At 45.5% G+C, this 24811-nt stretch overlaps 1 protein-coding gene across 14 annotated transcripts in view; it reads right to left on the reverse strand.

The window, feature by feature from the left end:
• Shank2 (SH3 and multiple ankyrin repeat domains 2) overlaps positions 1 to 24811 on the reverse strand; it is a 534108-nt gene that overhangs the window by 319133 nt on the left and 190164 nt on the right. The gene's annotated exons all lie outside the window — the stretch shown is intronic.

Here is a 24811-nt window from a genome sequence, read left to right on the forward strand (position 1 = left end):
TCATTTTCAAAGCTTGGTTACATTCTACGGCACTGGAGTCATACTTCAACCTACCAATTTTGGGGTCAACATTTGACCCCTAAAAGATGGCACGGAGGTGGACAGGCCCTGCTGTAGGTGATCTGTGCTTTCGCAACTGTCTGTGCAGAGGTCAGGGGAGGGTCCTGCAAGCCTCCAGCACTAGGGTCACAGGTGGCATGGAGCTGAGGGGGCAGCAGTGGGACCTAGGAGGCCACAGGACTACACAGCCCAGCACGGGCCACATCTGTCTCCTACAGGGACTGTCAGCCCTGGCTTGCAGGGGCTGTGCCCTGGACCCTGTGGATTACTGAACACACCTGATGGATAAGTGGGGTGGGGAAAGAAGATAAACTGAGGTTGCAGTGAGTGGAAATGATGGTTGATGTCCTGGATCAAGAAGAAGCCCAAGAGTTCCTGCTGTTAAGTCAGTGAGAACCAGTCCCACCTAGCGCACACAGGACCTGCGGGAGATTTCAGAGAACACTGTGGACACTTAGGGGCTAGTAGTGAGCAGCCAGCAGAGCCCAGAGGCCCCATTTGAACTCCAGTGAACAGTCCTTTGAAGGCAACTGCAATTTCCATATATGATTTCTATTAATATTTAAAGCAAAGTACAACCCATCTTCCGTGGCAAGTACCATCTTGAAAGGAGCCTTTGAACTACTTAAAAGGTAGACCCAGGGTTATTTTTTGGCTAAGAACTCTTTTGTTCAATCAACAGGTACAGAACCACAGTGCCAACCCTGAAACCCAGAGGCATCTTCGTACCTGCATGCTGCCTGGTTCTGTGACAGTAACGTGTGCATATGTTGCTTATTACATCATACCGCTGGCAGGTCTGGGTATTGTCCCATTGCCAATCACATGAGGAGTTTTGCAGGAGAGGAGACAGATGAATAATCACACTAAGTAGGATAAATAAAGACTATAAATAGCCTCAAATCAGTTCAGGTCAGGTCTGCCAGTAAGTTATGGAAAAAACTTTTCAGATAAAAGATAGGGGAGCCTGCATCCATGTGCTGGCTGGCACGTTGGCTGATGCACAGGGTGCTTGTGTGTATGGAGTGGGTCAGAGGTCAGAATCCCCTATCTTGTACTCTGTAGAGAAGAAGTGAAGAGTCAAAAAAGCAGAGGAGACAGGCTCCTGATGAGCAAAGGTAGGTAGGACAGGCTGCATGGAGAGGTTTGGCAGGTGAGGCAGAAAAAGACAAGGATGTTTCCCTGGCACAGCACGTGGTGGTCATGGTGGGTGGAACCATTAGCCCATTTTTTATTGCTATAATGAAGCACAACTTTATAAAGGAAAGAGGCTCTGTTAGCTCAGGGCTTGAGATGTTTGAGGCCATGACCCAGCATCAGCTCAGCGCTCTGCCGAAGGCCTCACAGGCCTCACAGTGGACAAAATATCACAACGGTGAGGATGCATGGGAAAGGAAGAGACCACATGGCAAGACTGGAAGTCAGAGATGGGAGGGGCAGGCAATGTCCTCCCTGTAGGCTCCACCACTTAGAGGTGCACCACCTCCCAATGTTGCCAACTGGGACCAAGCTTCCAATGCATGAATCATTGGAGACACACTCAAACTATCTCCTAACCACAGGCTAGAAATGGGCAAGGTGGCTGCACACGGGGAGAGACGACTGCAGGCAGAGGTGACCTCCACAGGCCATGAGCAGGACCATAAGCCACGTGGAATGGGAAGTTTGTCCCAAGACCAAGTTCATTCTGACCTTCTGCTATGTCTCCTGCACTCCACGGATACCTGTAGATTCTTCTCCTACCCATGCCGGCCAATTAGCAAGTGATCGGCAGCAAGTCTTGACCTTCATTACCTAAGAGTCATGGGGGCTCCTTTCCTCTGCACTGAAGTGTAGGGTGACCCTTGGGCCTGGCAAGGGGTGCAGGGGGAAGTGGACCCCATGATACCTGGGCAGGAGACACACATTCCCATGGTCCGTTTTCTGCACACTGGTGAACTGTACATTCCAGTCCTAACATGAAGACATTGAAGAGGTCACAGCACATAGAAAAGGGCAGGAGTGGGGGTGGTGGCCACGTCCATCCTGGTAGACTATCTGCTGGGTGATGGGCCCCTAGGGGCTGAAACCCATGGTTTCCTTTTAGTTTTGGGGGTAATGCTTATGGTTCCCCAAAAGAGAAAACCATTGCCATGGCAACCACAGCATCCCAGAACTCAGGCACTATTCTGAGGCACTAAACACTACATTTTGCTTTTCAAATGAATTGGATGGGATTTGATTTGATCACATTAACATTTTCTAGAAAACCCATGCGCAGGAAGAGGGACCTTCCCACGGCTGACGTGTCTGCCTCTCACAGGAATCTCACATCTATTCCTGAGACAAGAGGACACGAGAACCTCGATGCTTTCAGTTTCTAAAAATCGCTATTATTATCACTAGTACACAGTTAAAAGTGATGTATGTTACAGCTTTGATAATTACGAAAATAAAGAGGATATCTATCTTAATAAAATCAAGCCTTATCACAAATTTCACATAATAAAAAGAACCATACAAGGTGTGCTCAAAAAACATGGTGACTACTTAAAAAATTTTTTTGCAGTGCTGGGGATTGAAATATGCCTGGCATAATAAAAAATTATGACAGTAAAAGAAATATTGCCATCGATCTCCCTCAAAATACATCTCCTGGGTTTGAACACTTCTATCCCATTGTTCTGGCCACTTTCTGAAGCAGTTCTGAAAGTCCTCTTTCATGGGGTATTAGTTGGCACTGTTGTGACTGTCTTGATGTCCTCCATCAATTCAAAACATTTACTTTTTATGGCCATTTGATTTTGGAGAAGAGCCAGAAGTCACACGGTACCAGATTTGGTGAATAAGGTGCAAAACGACAGACCATAATATTTTTCGAGCCTGCCTTTCCATTGGATGGCACTCAGCAGCAGCTGAGTATACTGACTGTATTTTTTAAATCATACCTCAAAAAGATACTCAAGAAAGAGGACTTCCAGAACTGCTTCAAAACTAGCAAGAATCAAAGGATAAGTATGTTTGAAGTGTGGGAGAGTATTTTAAGGGGAATTAATAGCAATGTGTCTTTCACTGTAATAAATTTAAAATATATATATATATATAAACATTCAACATATATTTTGATCATACCATGTAATGCTCCGGAAGGCTGAGGCAAGTTCAAGCCTAGCATGGGCAACTTAGTGAGACTCTATCTCAAATTAAAAATATAGCAACAATAACTGGGCTAGAGATATAGCTCAGTGTGAAGGTCCTTGGTTCAATTCTTAGTACATAAAAAAAAAATGCATGGACAAAAACTGCCGAACAATCAAACAACCATCAAATTATATTTTTTGGAGGTAAATAATCATATTTAAGAGGAAATAAGATGAGGATTGACTATAATTGCTTTTATGGAGTGATTTGATGAACTGTTTTCAACCACGCTGGGACATTTTGATAAGCAAAGTAAGAAAATGAAATGGCAGAGGTAAGCAGAAGCAATAGGATCCCTGACCTTCAGCCAACGGTCCGGTGCAGGTGGAAGACACAGCCAATGCCCTCAAGAGGCTACCTCTTGAAACAGATGCCTGGCGCCTGACCTGGGGCAGTTCCCCTCTTCAGGGTCTCTGTAGCAGAGATCTCAATGGAGGCCTAATCTCACCTCCTCCCTCTGTAGCAGAGAAGAGTGAGCACAGCTAACTGCCCACAGCTGTCCATTGCTTTCCCCATTTCCCCAAACTCTCTGCAAGTTCATGAAGAACTTTTCTGTTACTTACAACTCTCTCATGGGATTAAGGTTACTAAGTGGTGATGCCAACGTTCCTTTGTTCCCAGCTCAGCCTCCTGTCAACAGCATGCTAGGCAAACTGTGTTCAGTAGCAGCTCCTATGTGGTCAGGGAGTGACATGAACGTGGCTGACTGTGAACACTGGAGGCATCACACGGGGCAGTCTGGGGACAGGGCTCTGGTACAAAGCATGTCACTGAATGGAAAAAGAATGTATCAATGCTCCCTGAGTTACGATGGGATTATATACCACTAAGCTCATCATAAGGAGAAAATATCATAAGGTGAAAATGCATTGAATACACCTGACCTGCTAGACAACCCTGCTTAACAACACAGTGCACTTCCTAATGTCACTTGTCTCCCGCTGTGACCTGGGCTGCTTGGGAGCTGTGGCTTGCTGCTAATGCCCAGCATCTTGAGAGAGGATCAGACTGTATATTGCTAGACAGGGAAAAGATCCAAATTCAAAATCTGAAGTATGGTTTCTACTGAAAGTACATTGCTTTTTCACCATCTCGTAGTCAAAAAATCATGTCAAACTATCCCAAGTCAGGGACCATCTGTACGCATACAGAAATGGAACCTGCTTTTTAATGAATGTCCATGCTGAACCAGGCCTGGCCCAGAGTAGATTATGTCTTACAACTCCTTTTCCATATGGCAAGATTATTTTCAGTAATAGTCAGTAATAACCATTTTTTCCTTGACTCATGTGTTTCAAAACAAATCACTGTAAAAGAATAAATGTCAATGTTAAAGGTATTATCCAAATCCAATAAAATAGTTCATGTAAGCATGGAAATTTACATTCACTGAAAAAAAATTATACCTTGCAGTTCATAACAACTGCTGTTTTACATTTTAAACACAGAAAATGAATTCCAAGTGGCTGCCTGAAAGACTGCTTGCTGGGCCTGCAGAGCCACTGCACTCTCCCACTGGCTGCAAGTTTATCTGGTGACAGAAGCATAGATGACAAGAGGATGCAGGGGCAAGCACTGTGTCAAAGGTTGGTTCAGGCCACTCGAGGCTATGGAGCATTCTGGAATCAGGAGCCCAAAGCTGAGTCCACCTGTGTTCAAGGACCACAGTATAAGCACAGACCTGCAGCGCTTAACAATGGAAACAGTTCTGAGAAATGTGTCATTGTGAAATTTCATTTCATTGTGTGTGGACTCACACAGACCCAGATGGGGGCAGGCCCATCACGCCACGTGCAATCAATAGACGGGCTAGCATAAGATGTCTGAGGCTGCTGCTAGTGCAATGTGACATAGTGTTCTAGAGCAAACTTTTATGAATAAAAGGAGTGCACTGTAAAATAATGGTAAAAAACATGAGGTGTTATAAAAATGATATTTTTAAAATATTTAAGAAATTTATTTACACTAAAACACACATTGGTACTAATTCCCTTCAGAATACTCCCCCGCTCGCTTTAAACACATTTATGACATCATTCTTGCCACTTTCTGAAGCAGTTCTGGAAATTCACTTTTGTGAGTGTCTTTAGTTGCACCATCATGGTTGCCTTGGTGACCTGAATCAATTAACACATTTACCTTTCATGGTCATTTTGCTTTGGAGAAGAACCAGAAGTCACATGGTGTCAGATCCAGTGAATAAGGTGGATTAGGACAAACTAAAATTTTTACGAACCTGCCCTTCCATTGGGTGGCACGGCACCAGCATTCACTGTATTTTTTTTTTTTAATCACACCTCGGAAAAACACTCACGAAAGAGGACTTCTGGAGCAGCCGCCCGGCTGGAACCCATCCTGTGGATGCCAGCAGCCGCCCAGCCAGACCACACTGCGTGGACGAGGCACCAAGGGGAGCATAAAGGCCATGGTTATGAGCCCCAGAAGACAGAGCAGAAGTGAACAACAGAGAGGGCCTCTCTGAGGCTCCTCAATGAAAACTGAAGCCCACTGGGAAAGTAAAGAAAATCTCTTCAATAAAAGCACACTGGACCATCGTGGCTGGTAAGTTGGTGGGATCAGCGCCTCCCATAGAAACCTGGACTCGCTTAGAGGGGAGGACAGCTGGAACCTGAAGTAGAATCTTGCAGAGTTTAATCCTGTAGGAGGTCAGGGACCTCAACTTGGACCTTGCAGCCAGAAATCAGCCTGAATCTCAGTAGACTACACCTGGCTTGCTGAGACTGTTCAACTTAGACCCGCACACCGCCGCCCACATTGTCTACCAGGACAGCAGAGACATATCCTGAGGGAAACCTGTTTTTGTTTTTGTTTGTTCTGTTTTATATACATATATATTTTTTTCTTTTTTCTTTTATTTTTCTCTCTCTCTATCCCTTCTGGCTTTATATTTCTCTCCCTCTTTGTTCCCGTTCTTGTCCCATTCTGAATTCTCTCTGTCCTCTCGATTGTCACTATTATAGGAAGGTGAATACAATTTCTAGCTTCCCTATTGTTGTCGGTCTGTCCTGTACTTGGCTCTGTTCTTTTGCTCTGTCTTTTCCTCCTGTCTTCAACAGATTCCCACAATTTCCGTGATCTTCCCGTGCCCTCTAGCCTCACACCTCAAACCTTTCCCTCTCCCTCTCTCTCTCTCCTCCTCCCTCCCCATCCCTTTCTAAATCCTTATCCTGAAGGGTAAATGTGCCATATTGAAGGGTTTACTTACTAAAAACACATTTTGGGCTGGCCCTAGATTTTTATCTAGCTCACGGGCTTAAAAGGGACAGATTAACTGCTACCACAAATTGTCATTTTCTAAGCTGTGTTTAATGCTGATTGTGTCAATTGGACTGAGGTGTTGTGATTGAACTAATCAGTTGTCCTTCCTGGTATACTGAAAATGAGATTGCCTAAGAGTCATTAGGGACTCAAAGCCTAAAAAGTCCAGCTAAACCTGCAAGATATCTCTGAGAAGCAATCACTCCATAGGGGCTCTAAACACCAGTAATACATATACTCAAAATAAGAAATATTGAAGTATCCGCCCAAGAATTAAAGCAAAAAACAGCACCAATAACAGAATTAAAAATGAGAAGACACATTGGCAGGACACATACCAAGACTTCCAGCTCAACAAAGGTAAATTCTGGGGGAAACATGGTGGAAAAATATGATAATCAACTACCTGGACACCCTGAACTGATAGCACAGGCAGTAACAAAACAGATGAATGAGGCTCTAGAAAAATTTAAAGCAGAAATAATTTCCCAGATAACTTCAGAGATGGTGAGCAGAGTGAAAGATATGATTAGAGGCTCTAGAACAGAAACAGGTTAAAAAAAAAAATAGATGAGCTCAGAAACATGCTGGAAGCCATGAATGCCCAGCATAAGAAAGAAATGGAAACCATGTTAGCCCAACATAGGAAAGAAATGGAATTCATGAAACAGATTCAGATATCCAGGAGATTAAAAACTCCATTGAGAGTATTCACAGCAGACTGAGTGAATGTGAAGATAGAATATCAGATATAGAAGACAGGATTCCGGTTAGTGACCATGAAAACAGAGATTTCTTAAAAATAGTAAGGGACCATGAGAAATCAATCCAGCAGCTGCTGGATGATGCAAAGAAGAATAACATAAGACTGACAGGAGTCCATGAAAAAGCAGGAGAAATTACAAATGACACTAAAAACTGCTCACAGAAGTAATAGTAGAAAACTTCCCTGACAGAGGTGGAGAATTGGACAGGTAAGTGAGGCATATAGAACTCCAACTAGCCATGATTTAAAAAATCTACACCTAGACATATAATAGTCAAGATTCCAGAAATCCAACAGAAGAAGAAAATCCTACAAGCAAGCAGTTAGAGCAAAGAAACAAATCACCTACAAAGGAAAGCCCATCAGAATCACAGCAGACTTCTCAATATAAACCCTCAAGTCAAGGAGAGCCTGGAGTGAAGTATTTCAAGCCCTAAAAGAAAATAACTTCCAACCTAGACTGTTGTATCCTGCAAAATTATCTTTCAAAATCAGTGGGGAACTTAGATACTTCCACGACAAAGAACACCTGAGAAATTTCATGAACACCAAACCATACTTCAAACAATGCTAAACAATATCCTAGAAAAAGACAACAAAGGTCACAACTCCATGAAGCCCAACAGAGGGAAGCCACCAGCCAAGGTAAGAAACTAAAGGAAAAGGGGGAAAAATAAAAAATAAAAGAGCCAACAACAGTAAAACATCATGACAAGGATGAGGCAATATCTATCAATTATAACCATCAATGTTAATGGCCTCAATTCACCAATCAAAAGAAATAGACTGGCAGAATGGATTAGGAAGCAAAATTCAACAATATGCTATATACAAGAAACACGCCTAGTTCAAAAAGAAATTCAGACTGAAAGTAAAAGGATGGAAAACAGTTCTCCATGTGACAGGAACCTGGAGAAAAGCAGGGGCACCAATCTTATTTGCAGACAAAGTAGATTTCAAACCAAAACTAATTCAGAAAGACAAAGATGGTCACTACATGCTTACAAAGGGAACAATCCAAGAGGAAGAGATGATGATCATAAATATATATGCACCAAATACGAATGCCCCCAGTTATACAAAACAAATATTAATGGACATGAAAAACCAAATAAGTACTAATACAATTGTAGTGGGGGACCTCAATACCCTACTGTCACAAATAGATGGATTATCCAGATAAAAATCAACAACAAAATTCTAGAGCTGAACCAAGCTTTTGAACAAATGGACTTAATAGATGTTTTCAGAGTGTTTCACCACACAAAATCAGAATATGCATTCTTTTCAGCTGCACACGGGTCATTCTCCAGAGTAGACCATATGCTAGCTCATAGGACATGTCTAAATAAATGCAAAAGAACTGAAGTTACCCCCTGTGTATTATCAGACCATAGTGCAATAAAACTGGAGATCAGTAGCATAAGAAACCACAAAACTCCCACAAACACATGGAAATTGAATAACACTCTCCTGAACAACCAATGGGTCACAGAGGAAATTAAAGAAGAAATTAGACAATTTCTACAAGTAAATGATGATACCAGTACAACATACAGGAATCTATGGGACACGATGAAAGCAGTTCGAGGGAAATTCATAGCAGTGAATGCCCATATTAGGAAAACAAAGAAAGCTCAAATAAACAACCTAATGCTGAACTTTAAGCTCCTAGAAAAATAACAGCATGACAAACCCAAAGCTCATACAAGACAGGAAATTATAAAGATCAGAGCAGAAATCAATGCAATGGAGGTTAAGAGAATGATACAAAAAAATCAATGAATTGAAGAGTTGGTTTTTCAAAAGAATAACAAAAAAAAAATTGATAAACCCTTAGCCAACCTTACCAAAAAAGGAAAGAAAAGGCTCAAATCCATGCAATTAAGAATGAAAAAGGTAGTCACAACAGATCCAGCTGAAATCCAGGGGATCATCAATACCTATTTGGAGAACTTGTACCCTAATAAAATGGAAAACACAGAAGAAATGGACACATTCCTAGATACACCGGAATTGCCTAAGTTAAATGAAGAAGATATAAAAATTCTAAACACCCCAATTACAATCAGTGAAATTGAAAATGTAATTAAAAATTTACCAACAAAGAAAAGCCCCGGTCCTGATGGCTTCAAGGGTTAATTCTACAAGACATTTAGAGAGAACTATCACCATTACTATTTAAACTCCTGAATGAAATTGAAAGGAAAGCAATACTTCCAAATTCATTCCTGGAAGCAAGTGTCACTTTGATTCCAAAACCAGGGAAAGACACAACCCAAAAAGAGAACTACAGGCCAATCTCCCTAATGAACATAGATGCAAAAATCCTCTACAGGATACTGGCAAACAGAATACAGAGGGTCATCAAGAGGATCATATACCCTGAACAAGTCGGATTCATCCCAGGGATGCAAAGATGGTTCAACATACGTAAATCAATAAATATAATACACTATATTAACAGAGCCAAGGACAAAAAGCATATGATCATCTCAATAGATGCAGAAAAAGCATTCAACAAAATCCAACACCGATTCATGATAAAAACCCTACAGAAAATTGGAATAGAAGGTCTTTATCTCAACCTGATTAAGGCTGTCTATGAAAACCAACAGCCAACATCATACTAAATGGTCAAAAACTGAAAACGTTCACGCTAAAATCAGGAACAAGACAAGGATGCCCACTATCACCACTCCTGTTCAATATAGTTCTGGAAACATTAGCCACAGGAATTAGACAAGAGAAAGAAACAAAAGGAATAAAGATAGGAAAGGAAGAAGTTAAACTGTCATTATTTGCTGATGATATGATACTTCACATAGAAGACCCAAAAAACTCTAGACTTAATTGACAGATTCAGAAGAGTAGCTGGATATAAGGTCAACACTCAAAAAACAATAGCCTTCTTATACACAAATAACAGACTCACTGAGAAGGAAATTAGGGAAACAATTCCTTTTACAATAGCATCCAAAAAATGAAATATCTAGGAATCAATCTATCAAAGGAAGCAAAAGCCCTCTATATTGAGAACTATAGCACTCTGAAAAAAAGAGATCAAAGAGGATATTAAAAAATGGAAAGACATCCCCTGTTCCTGGGTAGGAAGAACCAAGACAGTGAAAATGGCCATACTTCCTGAACTGTTATATAGATTTAATGCAATGCTGATTGAAATTCCAACAATATACTTCACAGAAATAGAGAAAACAATCCAAAAATTTATTTGGAACCAGAAGAGACCTGGAATAGCAAAAGGAATTCTAGGCAACAGAGACATGGCAAGGGGTGTTGCAATCCCCAACCTGAAACTATACTACAAAGCTACTGTGATAAAAACAGCATGGTACTGGCAAAGAAACGGACCTGAGGATTAGTGGAGCAGAGTAGAAGATGCAGAAACAACTCCAGACATACTCAGCCACCTCATCTTTGACAAAGGAGCCAACCACCCTCATTGGAGGAAAGATACCTATTTAATAAATGGTGTTGTATAAACTGGATTTCAACCTGCCAAAGATTAAAACTAGACCCCTATCTGTCACCATGCATTAAACTAAAATCAAAGTAGATTAAATATCTAAATATTAAGACAGAAATACTAAACTTGCTAGAAGATAAGTTAGGTAGAACTCTTGAAGACATTGGCATAGGAAAGAACTTTATGAACAAAACCTCAGTAGCACGGGAACTAGCACAAAGAATCAACAGCTGGGACCTCATCTTATTAAAAAGCTTCTGCACTGCAAGAGAAACCACCAACAGAGCTAAGAGACAACCTACAATGTGAAAAAAAATTTTACCATCTGTACCTCAGACAAAGGACTACTATCTAGAATATATAAAGAAATGAAAAAAATCAGAACCTCCAAATGCAAAGACCCAGTTCAAAAATGGGCATCTGAAATGAACAGACATTTCTCAGACAAAGAAGTAAAAGCAGCAAATAAACATATGAAAAAATGTTCATCATCACTGGTCATTCGAGAGATGTAGATGAAAACAACACTGAGATTCTACCTCACCCCAGAAAGAATGGCTGCTATCAAGAAATCAACCAATAACAAATGTTGGAGGGGTTGTGGGGAGAAAGGAACCCCTCTCCATTGTTGGTGGGAGTGCAGACTGGTGCAACCACTGTGGAAATCAGTATGGAGATACCTCAAAGACCTAGAACTAGAGGTCTCATTTAATCCAGCTATTCCTCTACTGGGTATCTTCCCAAAAGAATTAAAAGAATCATACCACAGTGATATATGTGCACCCCTGTTTATAGCGGCACAGTTTGTAATAGCTAAAGCTTGGAAACAGCCCAAGTGCCCATCAACTGGAAATTGGACAAAGAAGATGTGGTTTTTTTAATAAAATGGAGTACTACTCAGCCATACAGAACGAGAAACTAGAGACATTTATAGCTAAATGGATCCATATTGAGGCCATACTCTAAAGTGAAATAAATAATAAATGTGTAAATACTGAATAGTTTCTCTGGTGTGAGAAACTGAGAGTATAAATAAGGAATAAAATGATTAAAATGAATAATTGATAATGTGAAATAGGAAGAAAAGGTCAAAGGGGTAGGGAAGTGGAAGGGGAAAGGGAAAGGAAAGAAGGGAAAGGAAAAATTATGAGAAAAGAAAAAAACAGAAACAAACATTTGTAAATAGGGAAGAGTGGAGGAGGTGGAGGGAGGACAGGGTATGGAGAAAAAATAAGAACCAAGATACAACATGTAAAAGCACAAGTACCCAAAGATAAATGCAAATGTATTGTATTCCTAAAATTTAGCAATAAAAGAATTTAAGGGAAAAAATAGATGATTTCTGGTACTGTTTAGACAGTGGCAGAATTTATGGGCTAAATATGTTTGAAGTGAGGGGGAGTATTTTGAGGGGAATTAAAGGCAATATGTCTTTTGCTATAATATACTTAAAAAAAAAACCCACTGAACATTCACCATATATTTTGATCACCCCTTGGATAGCTGGGCTAGGAGTGTACGTAGCTCAGTGGTAGAATGCTTGCCTACCATGCACAAGTCCCTGGTTATAATGAATACATAAACTAATAATATGGCCACCTATTTTATGGTCAAGTATTACACACAATTGTATCTTCAGATTACTGGTGGTGTCATAGGCTTATTTACACTACATCGGCACAAACAGGTGAAGAATATATTACTGAGCCTACTATCTGATGAAGGCTGTGACATCACCAGGAAGTAGGAGTTTCTGGGCTCCTTTTAGGCACCACCATCCTCCATGTGCCCCATCATTAACTGAAATGTCATCATGGGAATCAGGAAACTAAAGCTTTCCATTTAAGTATGAAAAGGTTTTTCATAACTTTCCTTGAAGTTTACAAATACATTATTAAAACTCAACAGTAACTTATAGCAATTGCTTAGAACTTGGAGCAACCATTGTGGGAAAAGTGTTTTTCGTTTGTTTTTGTTTTAGCAGTAATGATGGTTAAACTTGGGGTGTGGTGATTATGTAAAGGGAACAGATTATGGCTGGCCTTGGTGTTGTCTGAAATCCTCTGCAAACTGAGTCTCCTCTAACTCCCTGCAGCCAGGGCCAGCAGCTCTGTTTCCAGCAACAGCATGAGCAAGAGTTAATTCTGTGAGTTTATTCATAGAGAAGCTGAGGTTCAGGCAGGGAGGGTTTTACTGCAAGCAAGTCTCTCTTGGGGACCGTGCAATTTAAGGGAGAAAATAAGGGACCTGCCCAAACACATCCTTGAGGTTCTGAGCACACAGTAGGATCTCATGAAAGGCTCTGAGCAGACGTTCTAGCCAAATGAGCAGCTGAGCACAGATTCTGAGGCAGGGACCCCTCTTCTGGTGGCCACAAACATGACCACTGTGATACCATGGCCCAGTGATATCTCCCATTCTGGAGGAGCTGGGTACTCGCCTGACAAAGGTCCTTGTCACCCAGGACCTGGAGAATCCCAGAAAGGACTCAGCTCCATGAGAGGATAATAACAGGAACATGAACACAGCCCCAGTGAGAAATAAGTGAACATTATTATCTGCCCCCAGCCACACAATTTTGTCTTTTCTTCATTGATATTTTTGTTTCTATTCTGGGCACAAAAAGGAATACTGCTCATTTATAATGAAAGGAGCAACACATGGTGTTCTTAAATTTTTTTTTCCTTTTTTTAGAGGACATCGATATCTAATTTGTCTTTACTAGCTCGATAATGCCACATGAAAGCAGAGGAGCCTGGTAAGCAACAGCCAAGGTCACAGCTAGGCAACCCCAAGGTCAGAGCCAGGAGACTGGGCTTAATCCTGAACTCACAAGGATGGCCAGCATGTCATGTCAGATAAGTCCCTGAGCTTTCTGAGCCATTTCGATACAGGCCATCAGCTTGCCAAACATTTGCTGGCATCTGTCACCTGCCCTCCTTCTGTCCTATTCTTTGGCACAAAACCCTCATTGGTTGCAGGATGGCCACATGGTCTAGAAGTGGCCAAGGAGCTAGAACTGAATGAATCCACCTTGATTTGTCTCCTGCTCTTACCCCCAGGGTCATAGAACTCTGCCTTCAGCTCCTGCCATTTATCCTTCTTCCTGCTCAAGCCCAGCATTTGAGACCTCCTCCCTTTTTTGGGATCGGGGAGGGAGGGGGCAGAGAGAAAGAAAAAGGAATACCAAGGGAATCTTTTTTTTTTTTGTACCGGGGATCAAACTTGGGTCCTTGCGCTTGTGCAGCAGGCAGCGAAACCACTGAGCTAAATCCCTGGCCCTACCAAGGGAATCTTGATGCTATGACCTGAGCAAGGAGGAGGCAAGAGGCTCTCAGGGCGAAGCTGACTAGAGAGAAGTCCAGTTCAGAAATGGAGAGATGATGTGTTACATTCACAATAATGAAAGGTGCCTTTTTCTCCCCTGCGCCATCAAAGAACAGGTCTGAGGAATTAGCAATGTCCTCAGCAAACCCTCATTGAAAGCCTCCTCGGTGCCCATCTTGGTGGGTATACCAGGTCACGGAAGAGATGTAACCCTGAACTCCTGGAGCCCAGAGTCCTAAGGGAAAACAGAGAATTGGGTGGTGGTGGGGTCACCTGTCCTGTGGACTTAGCCAGCACCCAGAGAAGGCCCCTGAGAATGTGAGCACCTGGTCTTTACAACAGGAAGAAGGGACACAGGCTTGGACTGGATTGTGTGTGCTCTATTGCTGAAGGGGCCACCATATCTACATCCTCTTTAAAAACCAGTGCAGTGCTTTAGCCCAGTTCCAAACCATGGTGAAAGCACAGCTACCTGCCCATTGGCAAGAATGGAAACGGATCTTCATGGAGAATGGGACCTAGGGCCAGACAACCATGTCACTCAAGTCATTCCAAAGGTTAGAAGTCTCTGGAAGGGGTTTTGACAAAGGCCAGATCCCAACACTTGGCCATACCTCTCAATGTAACCTTGGCTTTCCTTTCAAACTTGAAGGAGGAAACTCAGAGCAGAGATATAGACTTCACATGTAGGCTCCCTGCCTCATGATGCTTTCCAGAACAATTTACCATATTCATACGGAGATGGGTAAGAAATCATGGGAGGGTACTTTCCCACCATGGAAACCTAGGTCACTCCCACAGGCTACATGATACACTTGGCCTCAATTCCTATACTATTGATCTTGTCCATCACAGCCACAACCATTACCTCGAACGGAGACTAGCAGAAGAACACAACATGCTATGCTCTCCCTTTCGGCCTCTGCCTGGTGACTGCATGTCGTGGGTTGCTGTGAGAAGTGGACTTGCTTCTGCTCTGTGGGAATGCACCCGCCCACGCTTCCTAGGGGCTGAACGGGCTGGTCACAGCTCTCCCCAGTGGCCCCTAAAAGCTTTGCGTGGGTCCCTGAAGAACTACAGATGAAATAAAGCTGACTCCAGATTATGGGGCCAGCAGTGAGCTCATCCCTTAACGTCATTCCCAGCTTTAGCCTAGCTCTCTGCCTCTCCAGTCCTGTAACTTTACTTCTCCAGCTCTCCCTCAGGGGATCCCAATGGATGTCCCAGGGATCTGGCCCAGGAGGAAGAAGGTCTGGGGGTATTTATTATCCTTTCCTGAAGTTGCCCCCATCCAGGTGGCCTCCTTGGTCAGGGCAGCCCATGTGGCCATGGTTCCCGGGATGCAAGAATACTGATGTCCCAGCCTTATGGCTGGACCTGGATAACTCAGAACTGGTGACCTGTGCACAGAGCTGGGGTGGATGACTTCTCTCTTCCCTGTTGCTTTTCTGACAGCTGCTGCTGCTTCATTAGCTCTTCACCCTGTCCCTCTGGCACAGCTAAAATCAGCAGCACTTTGGTGCACATGTACATAAACCCCTTTTTCTTCTGCCTCCATCAAGTCTTTCCACTTATGCTTATTAGAACCAGAATTAGAAATCTTTTCTCTGTTCAATTTAATTCTACCACGCATATTCTTCCAAGCCTTCAGCCCTTTGATGAGGCTCAAATACCTGAAATCCCACAAAGAGCTCCAAGAAAGAACTCTCAATTCTCTCTGTTTGCATTTGGGCTCAGCTCTAACCAAAAGGGAATCTTAAATCCAGCTGCGGTGGGGAATGTGGACAGAGAAAAATGATCATTTGCTGAAGTTGCTGAGGCCCATAGATACCCTGCAGCTGGTCCAAGAGCCACTTGAAAATTCTGGATTACAACCCATACCCTTCTGATCCTTGGTCAAATGCTTCTTCTTCAGCTCCATGCCTAGCAGCCTTTGCAGAGTAATAAGAATATTTGACTATTGCTGGCCTCTAGTGTGGAAGCTACATGAGGCTATATGCAAAAAAGACCAGAAGTTTTGGGGTTCAGTGCTTTTCCCTAAAATTCACACAGGGCTCCACCCGGCTCACTGAGGGCTGGGGTAGGGGAAAGGATCCTCATAGGAGGATGCAGGGGGGACATTCTCTCCTGGCAGTGGCCCAACTGAAGCCTTGCATTGGCTCCTGCAGTTGCTCTTGGGCTTGCAAAGTGAGAGATACCACCAGGGAAGGTCACAGGTGAGGACTCAGGACAGAGAAGAACCCATGTAGACCCCAGAACCCTCCCAGTGGTGCGCAAGGACCTTGCCAGGTGTCCATAAAGCTGCTGCCCATGAGTGGCAGGACCTGGCATTCCATCGCTCTGTTGCTCACCTCACAGTTACTAGCCTTGTAGCTAGCTCTTCAGTGCAAAACCCAGGATGTGGGGACAGAGAGTCGCCAGGGCCTGGTCCCCTGGAGTCCCTGTGCAGCCAAGGGACAGACTGGGCATAAGATTTCTATGACATGAGCTACTATGCTGAAAGGGAAAAGGGGGTTTGCATCAAGGAGGGCCATGGAGCCTGCAAAGGGAGGGCTGGGGAAGGGCTCTGGAAGGTGGGTAGCAGTGGGACAGAGGTGCTCTGAGACTGGGGACAGAGGAGCACAGGCAGTATGTGACCTGTATGGAGAGCTGGAGAAAGGGAAGGCAGGACAGGAGAATGAGACATGGGCCCATGAGAAGTGGGTACAGCCCTCTGTGAGCCCACAGGCTTTGCTCTCCCCTGCCCTGATGACTGTGACCTCCGCTGGAGGTTCAAGGACCTTGGCTCCTGACCACAGGTACCGTCCATGGTGGCTTCCTATGAGCTTACAGTCCTGGACGAGCAGGGTCTCAGAGACAAACACTCTCTGTCTTCCCTCCTCTTCTTACTCCTGCTCCTTCTTACTTCCTTCTTCCCCTCTTCCCCTTCCCACTTTGCCATGTCATTTGTCTCACCAGACATCATCGTCCCAATAACCCTTCCGACACTATTGGATCCCACTAGACTGTGTAGCCTGTGGGGGAGGAGCTGTTCCCTTGAATCCCAGACTTCCTGTCCACAGGGTGAGGGGCACCCACCTGGCAGGGTCCAAGTCACCTCTTGGTGATAGAAAGCTTCCCAGGCACCACTCATGTCCTGGCCAGGTACAGAACCTCCCAGGAGGTTTAAGGGGAGTAGTATGTGAGTTCCGGGACTGACCTGGGATCCTAAGGTCCCTTGGACTCCTTCATATTCTGAGTCCTGAAGGAGGCTCACAAAAGAGAAGAAGACAAAGACATCATTGCAGGTGAGGGGCAGGGATGACCTTATAACCAGAGGCGAGGACACACTGTTTAGGAAGGGAGGCTTAGTGTTGGTCTATATCCCTGTGCAGGGACCTTCAGGGATAGCGGGGGGTGAGTGAGGACAGGCAACCCAGGGAGCCACAGAGCTCCTGGTCTAAGAAGGGTGAGAACAGATCTCCAAGAAAGGCCTGCGTAGTGCATGGCCCACCCTGCATGGATCTCAGTGACCCTCCAGACGTTCCTGCAGACCTAGAACTTGCTTTCCTGAGTGCATGACCTCCACTCTCTAATTTGTAAACACAGCACACTTTCGCACAGCCTATCACGTAAATGAAAGAAAGTGCATATCTTCTTTGGCCAGAATTTTAGTAAGCGGTGCTCACCATAGTAAAAACCCAGCCCCGCCAGCCAAGCGCTCTCCTCTCACATCTGCACATGGGATCTGGAATTGATGGTGATGGTGGTGGAGAGAACAAGCATCCAGTACCACACTGGGTCTGCCAGGGTCAGACTCCCTCCCACCGCAGCACTTGCTGGGTCAAGTCCTTTCTATGGCAGTTAGGATGCGGTGCTGATACTTACACAACTTACACACGTAGGTTAAGCCAATGTTATCTGTCAGCTTCACTTGAGGACGAGGAAGGAGACATTAAGCAACATTTATAATAAAAGGGCGGTGTCCTGATGTGGCTGGGGACCAGAGGAGAGGGATATGTTGAGTTGAAGGAACTCAGAATGCACGGTGAGAGTCTAAGGTCCCCGAAGCTTCCACCCTAGTGCAAGGGATGACACAGGGCTTCCCTGGGGTCCAAGATGACCAGGTCCTAGAAGCAAAGAGCCAGGAAAAGCTCCAGTTTGGGGAATAGTTCAACCTAGAAGGACACAACAGAGTGGATTTGTGTCTGCACTATGAGGGATTTGCCACGGACATGCTTCCCAGCAGCCGTAAGTGTCTGCTGCAGGGGAGGCGGTGTGGGATGGATACCTCAAGTAGGACGTGTCACACCCCTTCTCAGGCCCTTGCTCAGGTAGCATTGTTCTTGGCCACAGTGTACACAGGCCACAGAGCAAGCTCCAGCAGGTAAAGAGCTGCTTGGGAGGCACATGGAGGGGTGGTGTGGACAGACAGGAATAATGAAGACAAAGCACAAGGAAATGCACACTGGACAGGAGGCCATGGTCTGCTACCTGGCCGTATCCCCCAGGACCCACACCACAGTGCCCTCAGAAGCTCTATACATATGGTGCAGGGCAGACTGAAGATGGCAGCAAATCCCCAAGTAGACGATCACCCAGGTGTTGGTGCTGGAAAATGACCAAATGTGAAAACACAATTCTAACCTAATGTATCTGCAGCATGTAGCTGTCCAAAAACGGGGCTTGCAGAGCAGCATATCAACTGCACTTTATGATTTGGGGATAAAACTTCTAGACGGATACGCACAAGGCAAAGGTGGAGAAAGTAGAATCGCAACAACACACAAGAGACCAATCCCTTCAGCAGAGAACAATCAGTACCCAGAGTGAAGAAGGAACAATAGCTGGACGCATCAGGATAAAACAGCCAGCACTGATGTGCAAAGTGGACAATGTAGACACACAAACACCAAAAACCCCACATGAGCCAGGGCACGCAGACTCACACAGCTCCCACTGCTCTGCAAAGGGGACCATGACCAGAATAGGGGCAGCCCTAATAGAGGGGTCACAGCACTGACTGGTTCTTACATCTGCCCAGGGACTGCTGCTGTGGCCATGGGGGCTTTGGACTCTCCCTCGCAGCCACTTGTTTTGAAAATATTCTCTAAGAATCAAGTCATCAGCTGTGTGATGGCTACTTAATTCTAAGGGAAATACTATCCTCACCTCCTTCAGGCAGGTTCGTGAACAGAGATTCTACAATGGGGACCCCACATCATCCCATCTAATTAAAAGAAATAGGTCAGAGTGTGAGGTTTTCCTCGACTCTGCTGACTCCTCTTTTATATTCAAAGGAAACTGCGATCGTTCAAGATCATCATCTATGTTTCATCGGAAGTAGCATATTTCTCAGACAACATGCCAGGAAAACGGAAATGTTCTCTCAGGCAGGTCGGAGCTATTTTATATCCCAGCAGGTGGTACCCACCAAACAGGTATATTCTTAAAGAATTATGATTCAGAATCAGCCTGAATTTTACATTCATATCCACAAATACACATGTATACGCACACACAATATTACATTAAGAAATCTGTTTGAAAACACCACCCTCTATCTATCATCTATGCATATCTACAGCATAATGATACAGGCATCCAGTCTTGAAACCTAGCAACCGTATCCAAGTGCTCCTTAGTCAGCTAAGCAGGCGCCTGGACTCACACATCAGCTCAATTGGCTTCATTTTAACAAACACACACCTCTCGCTTTCTCTCCATAGCTGCAGAAGGACAAGATGTATAAAAACAAACCTTGTTCAGCTGAAGAAGAACAACCCATGTCATTTAATCCATCTGGCAGTGCGTCTCCCCACAAAGCCAGGCAGAAACAAAAACAAAGATCGTGAAAAATAGGTTATCCCAATCGCAAGCTTATCAGCTTGCAACATGCTTAATATTTGCATGACTATTTCGGATGTGGGCTCCCCAGCTCCCCACCAGCCCTGCTTTCTGGGACTGCCGTCCTATAGAAGTCATCGTAAATGCTCTATGGCAAACACGCATCACCCCGGCTCGGCTCATCTGCTCAGCCCCAGCTAAACACTGGATGACAACAAGCAGGGATTAACTTTGGTATTCACAGTCGCTCTCAAACCATCACTTCCTTTGAGCCAGCAGACAAAATAACCAATGGAGGTTACACTTAATATTTTAAAGAGGAAGGGGGTTAAAAAATCATGCAGCACAGAATCAGACAGGAGAAGCATACATGCTGGCCGGCTTGAGCACAATGCTGCGTGGTTAAGATTCGATCTCTCTTTGGGAGACAGAGTAGTATCCACACAGCATTCCGGATCCATTTCTGGATTCTACAGACCTCCAAGTGCCCATTAATCACATTGCTCTGGCCACACATTTACTGTCCTCCCCCCCGAAGCTACATTGGAGCTTCCTAAGTGCACTGATTTCCTGGCAGCACACCTCCTTGTCTAGAAGACAAAGAATCCCCCACTCAATAGCCAGGGCTATTGGATCTTTTAAAGAAAAGAATCTCATCAATAAGCCCTGTGGAAAGTCGGGAAAATGTTCTGTATTTCCTTTTACTTGTTCTAACACTCAGGATGGGCCCCACTTGCATTGCGGGGTCCTTCTGTTATGTATAGACAGGTGCCCCAAGATAGTAAGGTGAAGGGGGGGGCATCTAACCTTCATGTCCTCAAGCTCAGAATCCTGTCGGGGTGGGTGGGTCCTCCAAGACAGTGTCCTGGCCCCATTCAATGTCAGATAAACAGGGCTCTGTTTGTGAGCCTTGAGGTGTGTGCTGACCCAAGAATGTGGCAAGGCAGCCCCAAGTTCAAGGTTAAGGCTCCATTCTTCCCTGTTTCTCCCAAGCAGAGGTGTAGCTTAGCGAAGACTGTAAAGCTGAAATGTAGTCCCCATCCTAACCTCTCTGCCCCTCCCCACCCCATAATCCCAGAGGCTGACAGTGAGAGACAAATTGCATGAGGAGAACATACTGGAGGGAGCCCTCTGGGGGAATCACCTGACATGCTCCCTTGTCCCCCATTCTCCAAAGGTCAGGGAGATAAGACAGCCTTGACTGAAAAGATCTCAGCAGCATCCTCAAGGTTACAGACAGCCCTGGGTAGAGACAGCCAAGCCAAAGAACCTAGAGTAGGGAAGTGATGTAGCATCATGACCAAATGTCACGGTACTACAGTAATACTTGGTATAAGGCAGGGCAACAATGTACCCAACACAATCCACGGTTCCCAAATGCCTCCCTCTCCCAGAGGCTGATAACGCCACACTGCACTCTGGTGAACACAATCCAGTAATGTGTGTCCTACCCCTTAACGCCCAACACTGGTACTAGAGGATGTGAGTGTACATCAAAAAGAAGGGCAGAGAAGGGAAGGGTTCACCTTGCATGGTGAACCCTGGTGGAGGGATCATTCATTGGCCACACATTACACAAGTCTTACTATGTGCTAAGCACTGTGGAGCAGGTGCTATCAGATTCACTGCCCCAGAGCGGGGGTGTAAAGGTGGCTCCTAAAGGATAGGTCCCAGTCCTAACCTGACACCTGCAATTGTAGTCTTATTTGGAAATAGGATCTTTGCAGATGTGATTAATTTAGGCTGGATGGATGTCCTTATAAGAGAAAACTAGAGAGAAAGTTGAGATACACATACCAAGGAGAAGGTCATGGGAAGAGGAGCAGAGACTGGAGCAAGCCCAAGACAGCAAGGACCACCAGAGGTGGACAAAGGCTGGGACCGATTCTTCCCTTGGGCCTGCAGAAGGAACCCTCTTGTATCACCTTGATTTTGGACTTCTGGCCTCCAGAATTGGGAGAGAATAAATGCTGGTTGTTTAAGGCCCCCAGGTTGTGGTCATTTGTTACAGCAGCCCCAAATGGGCCTGATGTCATGTTCTCAATAGGTCCACAGGAGACAAGGGTGTGCAGGGTGCTCGGGAAGGCCTGGCAGGTCCTAGATGCAGAGGTGGAGCTGGTGTTTGAACAGCCAGTGTCAAAATCACCAAAGAATCCTGAAACGGTGATTTCAGAGGTTCCCAAGCTGAGTCAGACTCCAGGATGGATCCAAGAATTTGCCTTTTACACAAGATCTCTGGGGACACAGATGTACCCCAAACCTGACTGGTGCTTCAGGGTACCAGGAAGCCTTGGAGGCTTTGTGTAGGTGGGTCAAGAACAGAGATGAGATGGGATGGGATGGGATGGGATGGGATGGGGTAGGGTGGGAGGGGAAGGGCTCTTCAGGTCTGGCCTGGGTTCAATTTCTAGCTATGTAAAAGAAGCATCCAGGACAATCTGGGACCAAGACATGGGGGAGAAGGGACAGTCACAAAAGTCAGAGGCAAAGTGTGAGAAAGAGTGTTTTCCGACCATGATGCACCACCTCCCACTAAACAGGGCAGCAGCTCGTGCCACCTAGGAAGGTAAAGGGCTTCAGGCTTTTCAACAAGACTTCTAAGGCCAGCAGTGAGGGTGAGGACAAAAGGGCCACCATCCTCTGTGGTCATCACCTCCCTAAGAGCCTGAGAACTTTTATGAATCCCCAGATTGGCAGAGTGCTCCCAGGAGAGGCTGTGAATAAGCCCCAGAAGAGAGCCCGGGCTCCCTAGGAGCCCGCTATTTCAGGTTCCCAAGGGTGTTGAAGTACAGCTTGGACTGGACTTCTGCACATTGATTGGAGACACAATGGCCCACTGGGAACAGCAGCAGGAGCCATCAGTTCCTCTCCAGGTGGAAGGGACCAGATGTGTCCTGCAGGAGCTCTGGGCTGCAGCCTCTGGGGTCTGCAGTCAGGCTGCCCTTTCGAAGCCCAGTCCTGCTCCACTCCTCCACAGAGCAGGTACCTATCTGGCTGCACCCCTATCTGGCAGGGCTCCTGATGACCCCTGGCAGCCCCTCACCCTGACCTCGCAGAGCAAGCTGGGAAGGAGCATCCCTACGGTTTTTGAATATTTCACAGTGGATGAGAAAAGCCAGGGAAGGCATTTCTTTTTGAAATGTTAAAATTGAAATGCGGGAAGTTGAAAGGGAATCCAGGGTCTACAGAGAGAACAATAAATTCTGCAGGGAGGCATTTATTCTGGACATGGGGGAAGGAAAAAGTGGGCAGGATCAGTTCTGTCTAAAATGACTTCTTTCCAGAATAGAGGATGAGTAAGTAACTTGCCTGCCATCAATGGAGCACCTCTGTGAGCAGTAGACTTCCCTCCAGATGCTGGTCAGGAAGAGCTGTTCGAGGGGCCCTTGGTCTTTTACCTTGTTGATGCTCAGACCATCTCTGCAGCCCCAGGCTGCATCCTCCTCCAGCTCTGCCCCTCCCCTCTAAGCACATGGCCGAAGCTGATCCACAGCCAGCAGTGCTAAACTCTGGTGGCCCTAGAGCCACAGAGCCTGGACAAAGAAGCAGAGAGGGACACCCCTAGCTGTGGCAGCCCTTGCAGCTGCAGAACCCTCTCTTGCCCTCTGCCTACCCTTTCCAGTCAGGGTTCTGGGGCCAGCCTGTATGGGTAACTGTGCTGTATAAGAATCCCTGCTCCACGGGAGGCAGTGGGACATGCTGTGGGGAGAAGAGCACAGGCAATGTCCTCAAAGCAAGGTGGCTTGGGTTTCAGCCCTGGCTTGCTCATTCACTACAGGAAGTATGATTTTGAAAAAGTACAGGAGTAAGGTGCTGTGGGAGCCCTGCCTGCATGCCCTGGCCTTACTGCTCCAGTGCATGTCACTGCTTACCAGCACCCGCCACTCTCTGTGGAGGGTTTTTCTGGCACCTGGGAGCTGCATGAACGAACTGTTAGTTGAACTGTTGGGAAAATACATAAACAGCTCCACCCTGGGGGCAGGGGTGCAAATGTGTGTTCATTGTTTCACCAGGACCCAAGGAGGACAGGGCCTCTGGGGCCATGGTCTCATGCTCACCGACACCCTGTCCTGGTGTCTCATCCTCCCAACTTGATTCCCTGTGTCCCCATTCCCCTGGCATTCCCTTCACCATAACCCTGTCCTATTCTTGCCTTAAGCTTTGTTCCAGGGAAGCTGACTCCCAGGCCCCAACATTCCTCAGGGCCTTCCTTGGTCGGAGGGAGCCAACCACATCCGGAGGCAGAGGCCTGAATGAATGTCACTTTGTGTATGAAATGCTGGCCCCACAGCGCTCAGTAAGTGCCAGCTGTTTTCATTGGCCAGAATTAGGCAGCTCTGTCAGAGAATGGCACAGACAATGGTACAAATGCATGCAGGCCATGGGAACAGACGGCATCTGGCCCTCCTTGCCGTACACCCAACCTGTGGCCCCGCTGGTAATAAGGGGTGGTGAGCAGGTGTGTAGGTAGAGAAGAAGTAAGTCTGTTCAGTCCTAGTGGTTCAATTAACACGGTGCTGACTCAGGATCCACACCCGCATGCCCTTCATCCTTCCCCTGGGAGGCTTTCTACACAATCTTAAACCACAGTTTGCACTGATGCCATTTTGCTAGTGCACTATCACAAATCTCTAGATGACTCAGATGGAAAGAGGTCTTTAAAAAAGCAAAACGAAATGAAACAAAGCAACTCTTTGGATATGGAGAAGGGACATTGTGGGAGTGCAGATTTTCCATAAATCTTTTCCCCTTGGGGTCCCGAGGAAACCCCCAAAGCAGGTAAGTTCATCATCTGGTTGTAACAGGAAGCCTGAGTTTACCACAGACCCAGACAGTTCAGGAAGGGGCAGAATCAGGGGGCTCACGCCCCAACCCCAGGCTGTGAC

This window comes from Heterocephalus glaber, unplaced genomic scaffold (assembly GCF_053883595.1).
Source record: "Heterocephalus glaber isolate CG9 unplaced genomic scaffold, H.glaber_assembly_v1.0 deba00000594, whole genome shotgun sequence".
Lineage (NCBI taxonomy): Eukaryota > Metazoa > Chordata > Mammalia > Rodentia > Bathyergidae > Heterocephalus > Heterocephalus glaber.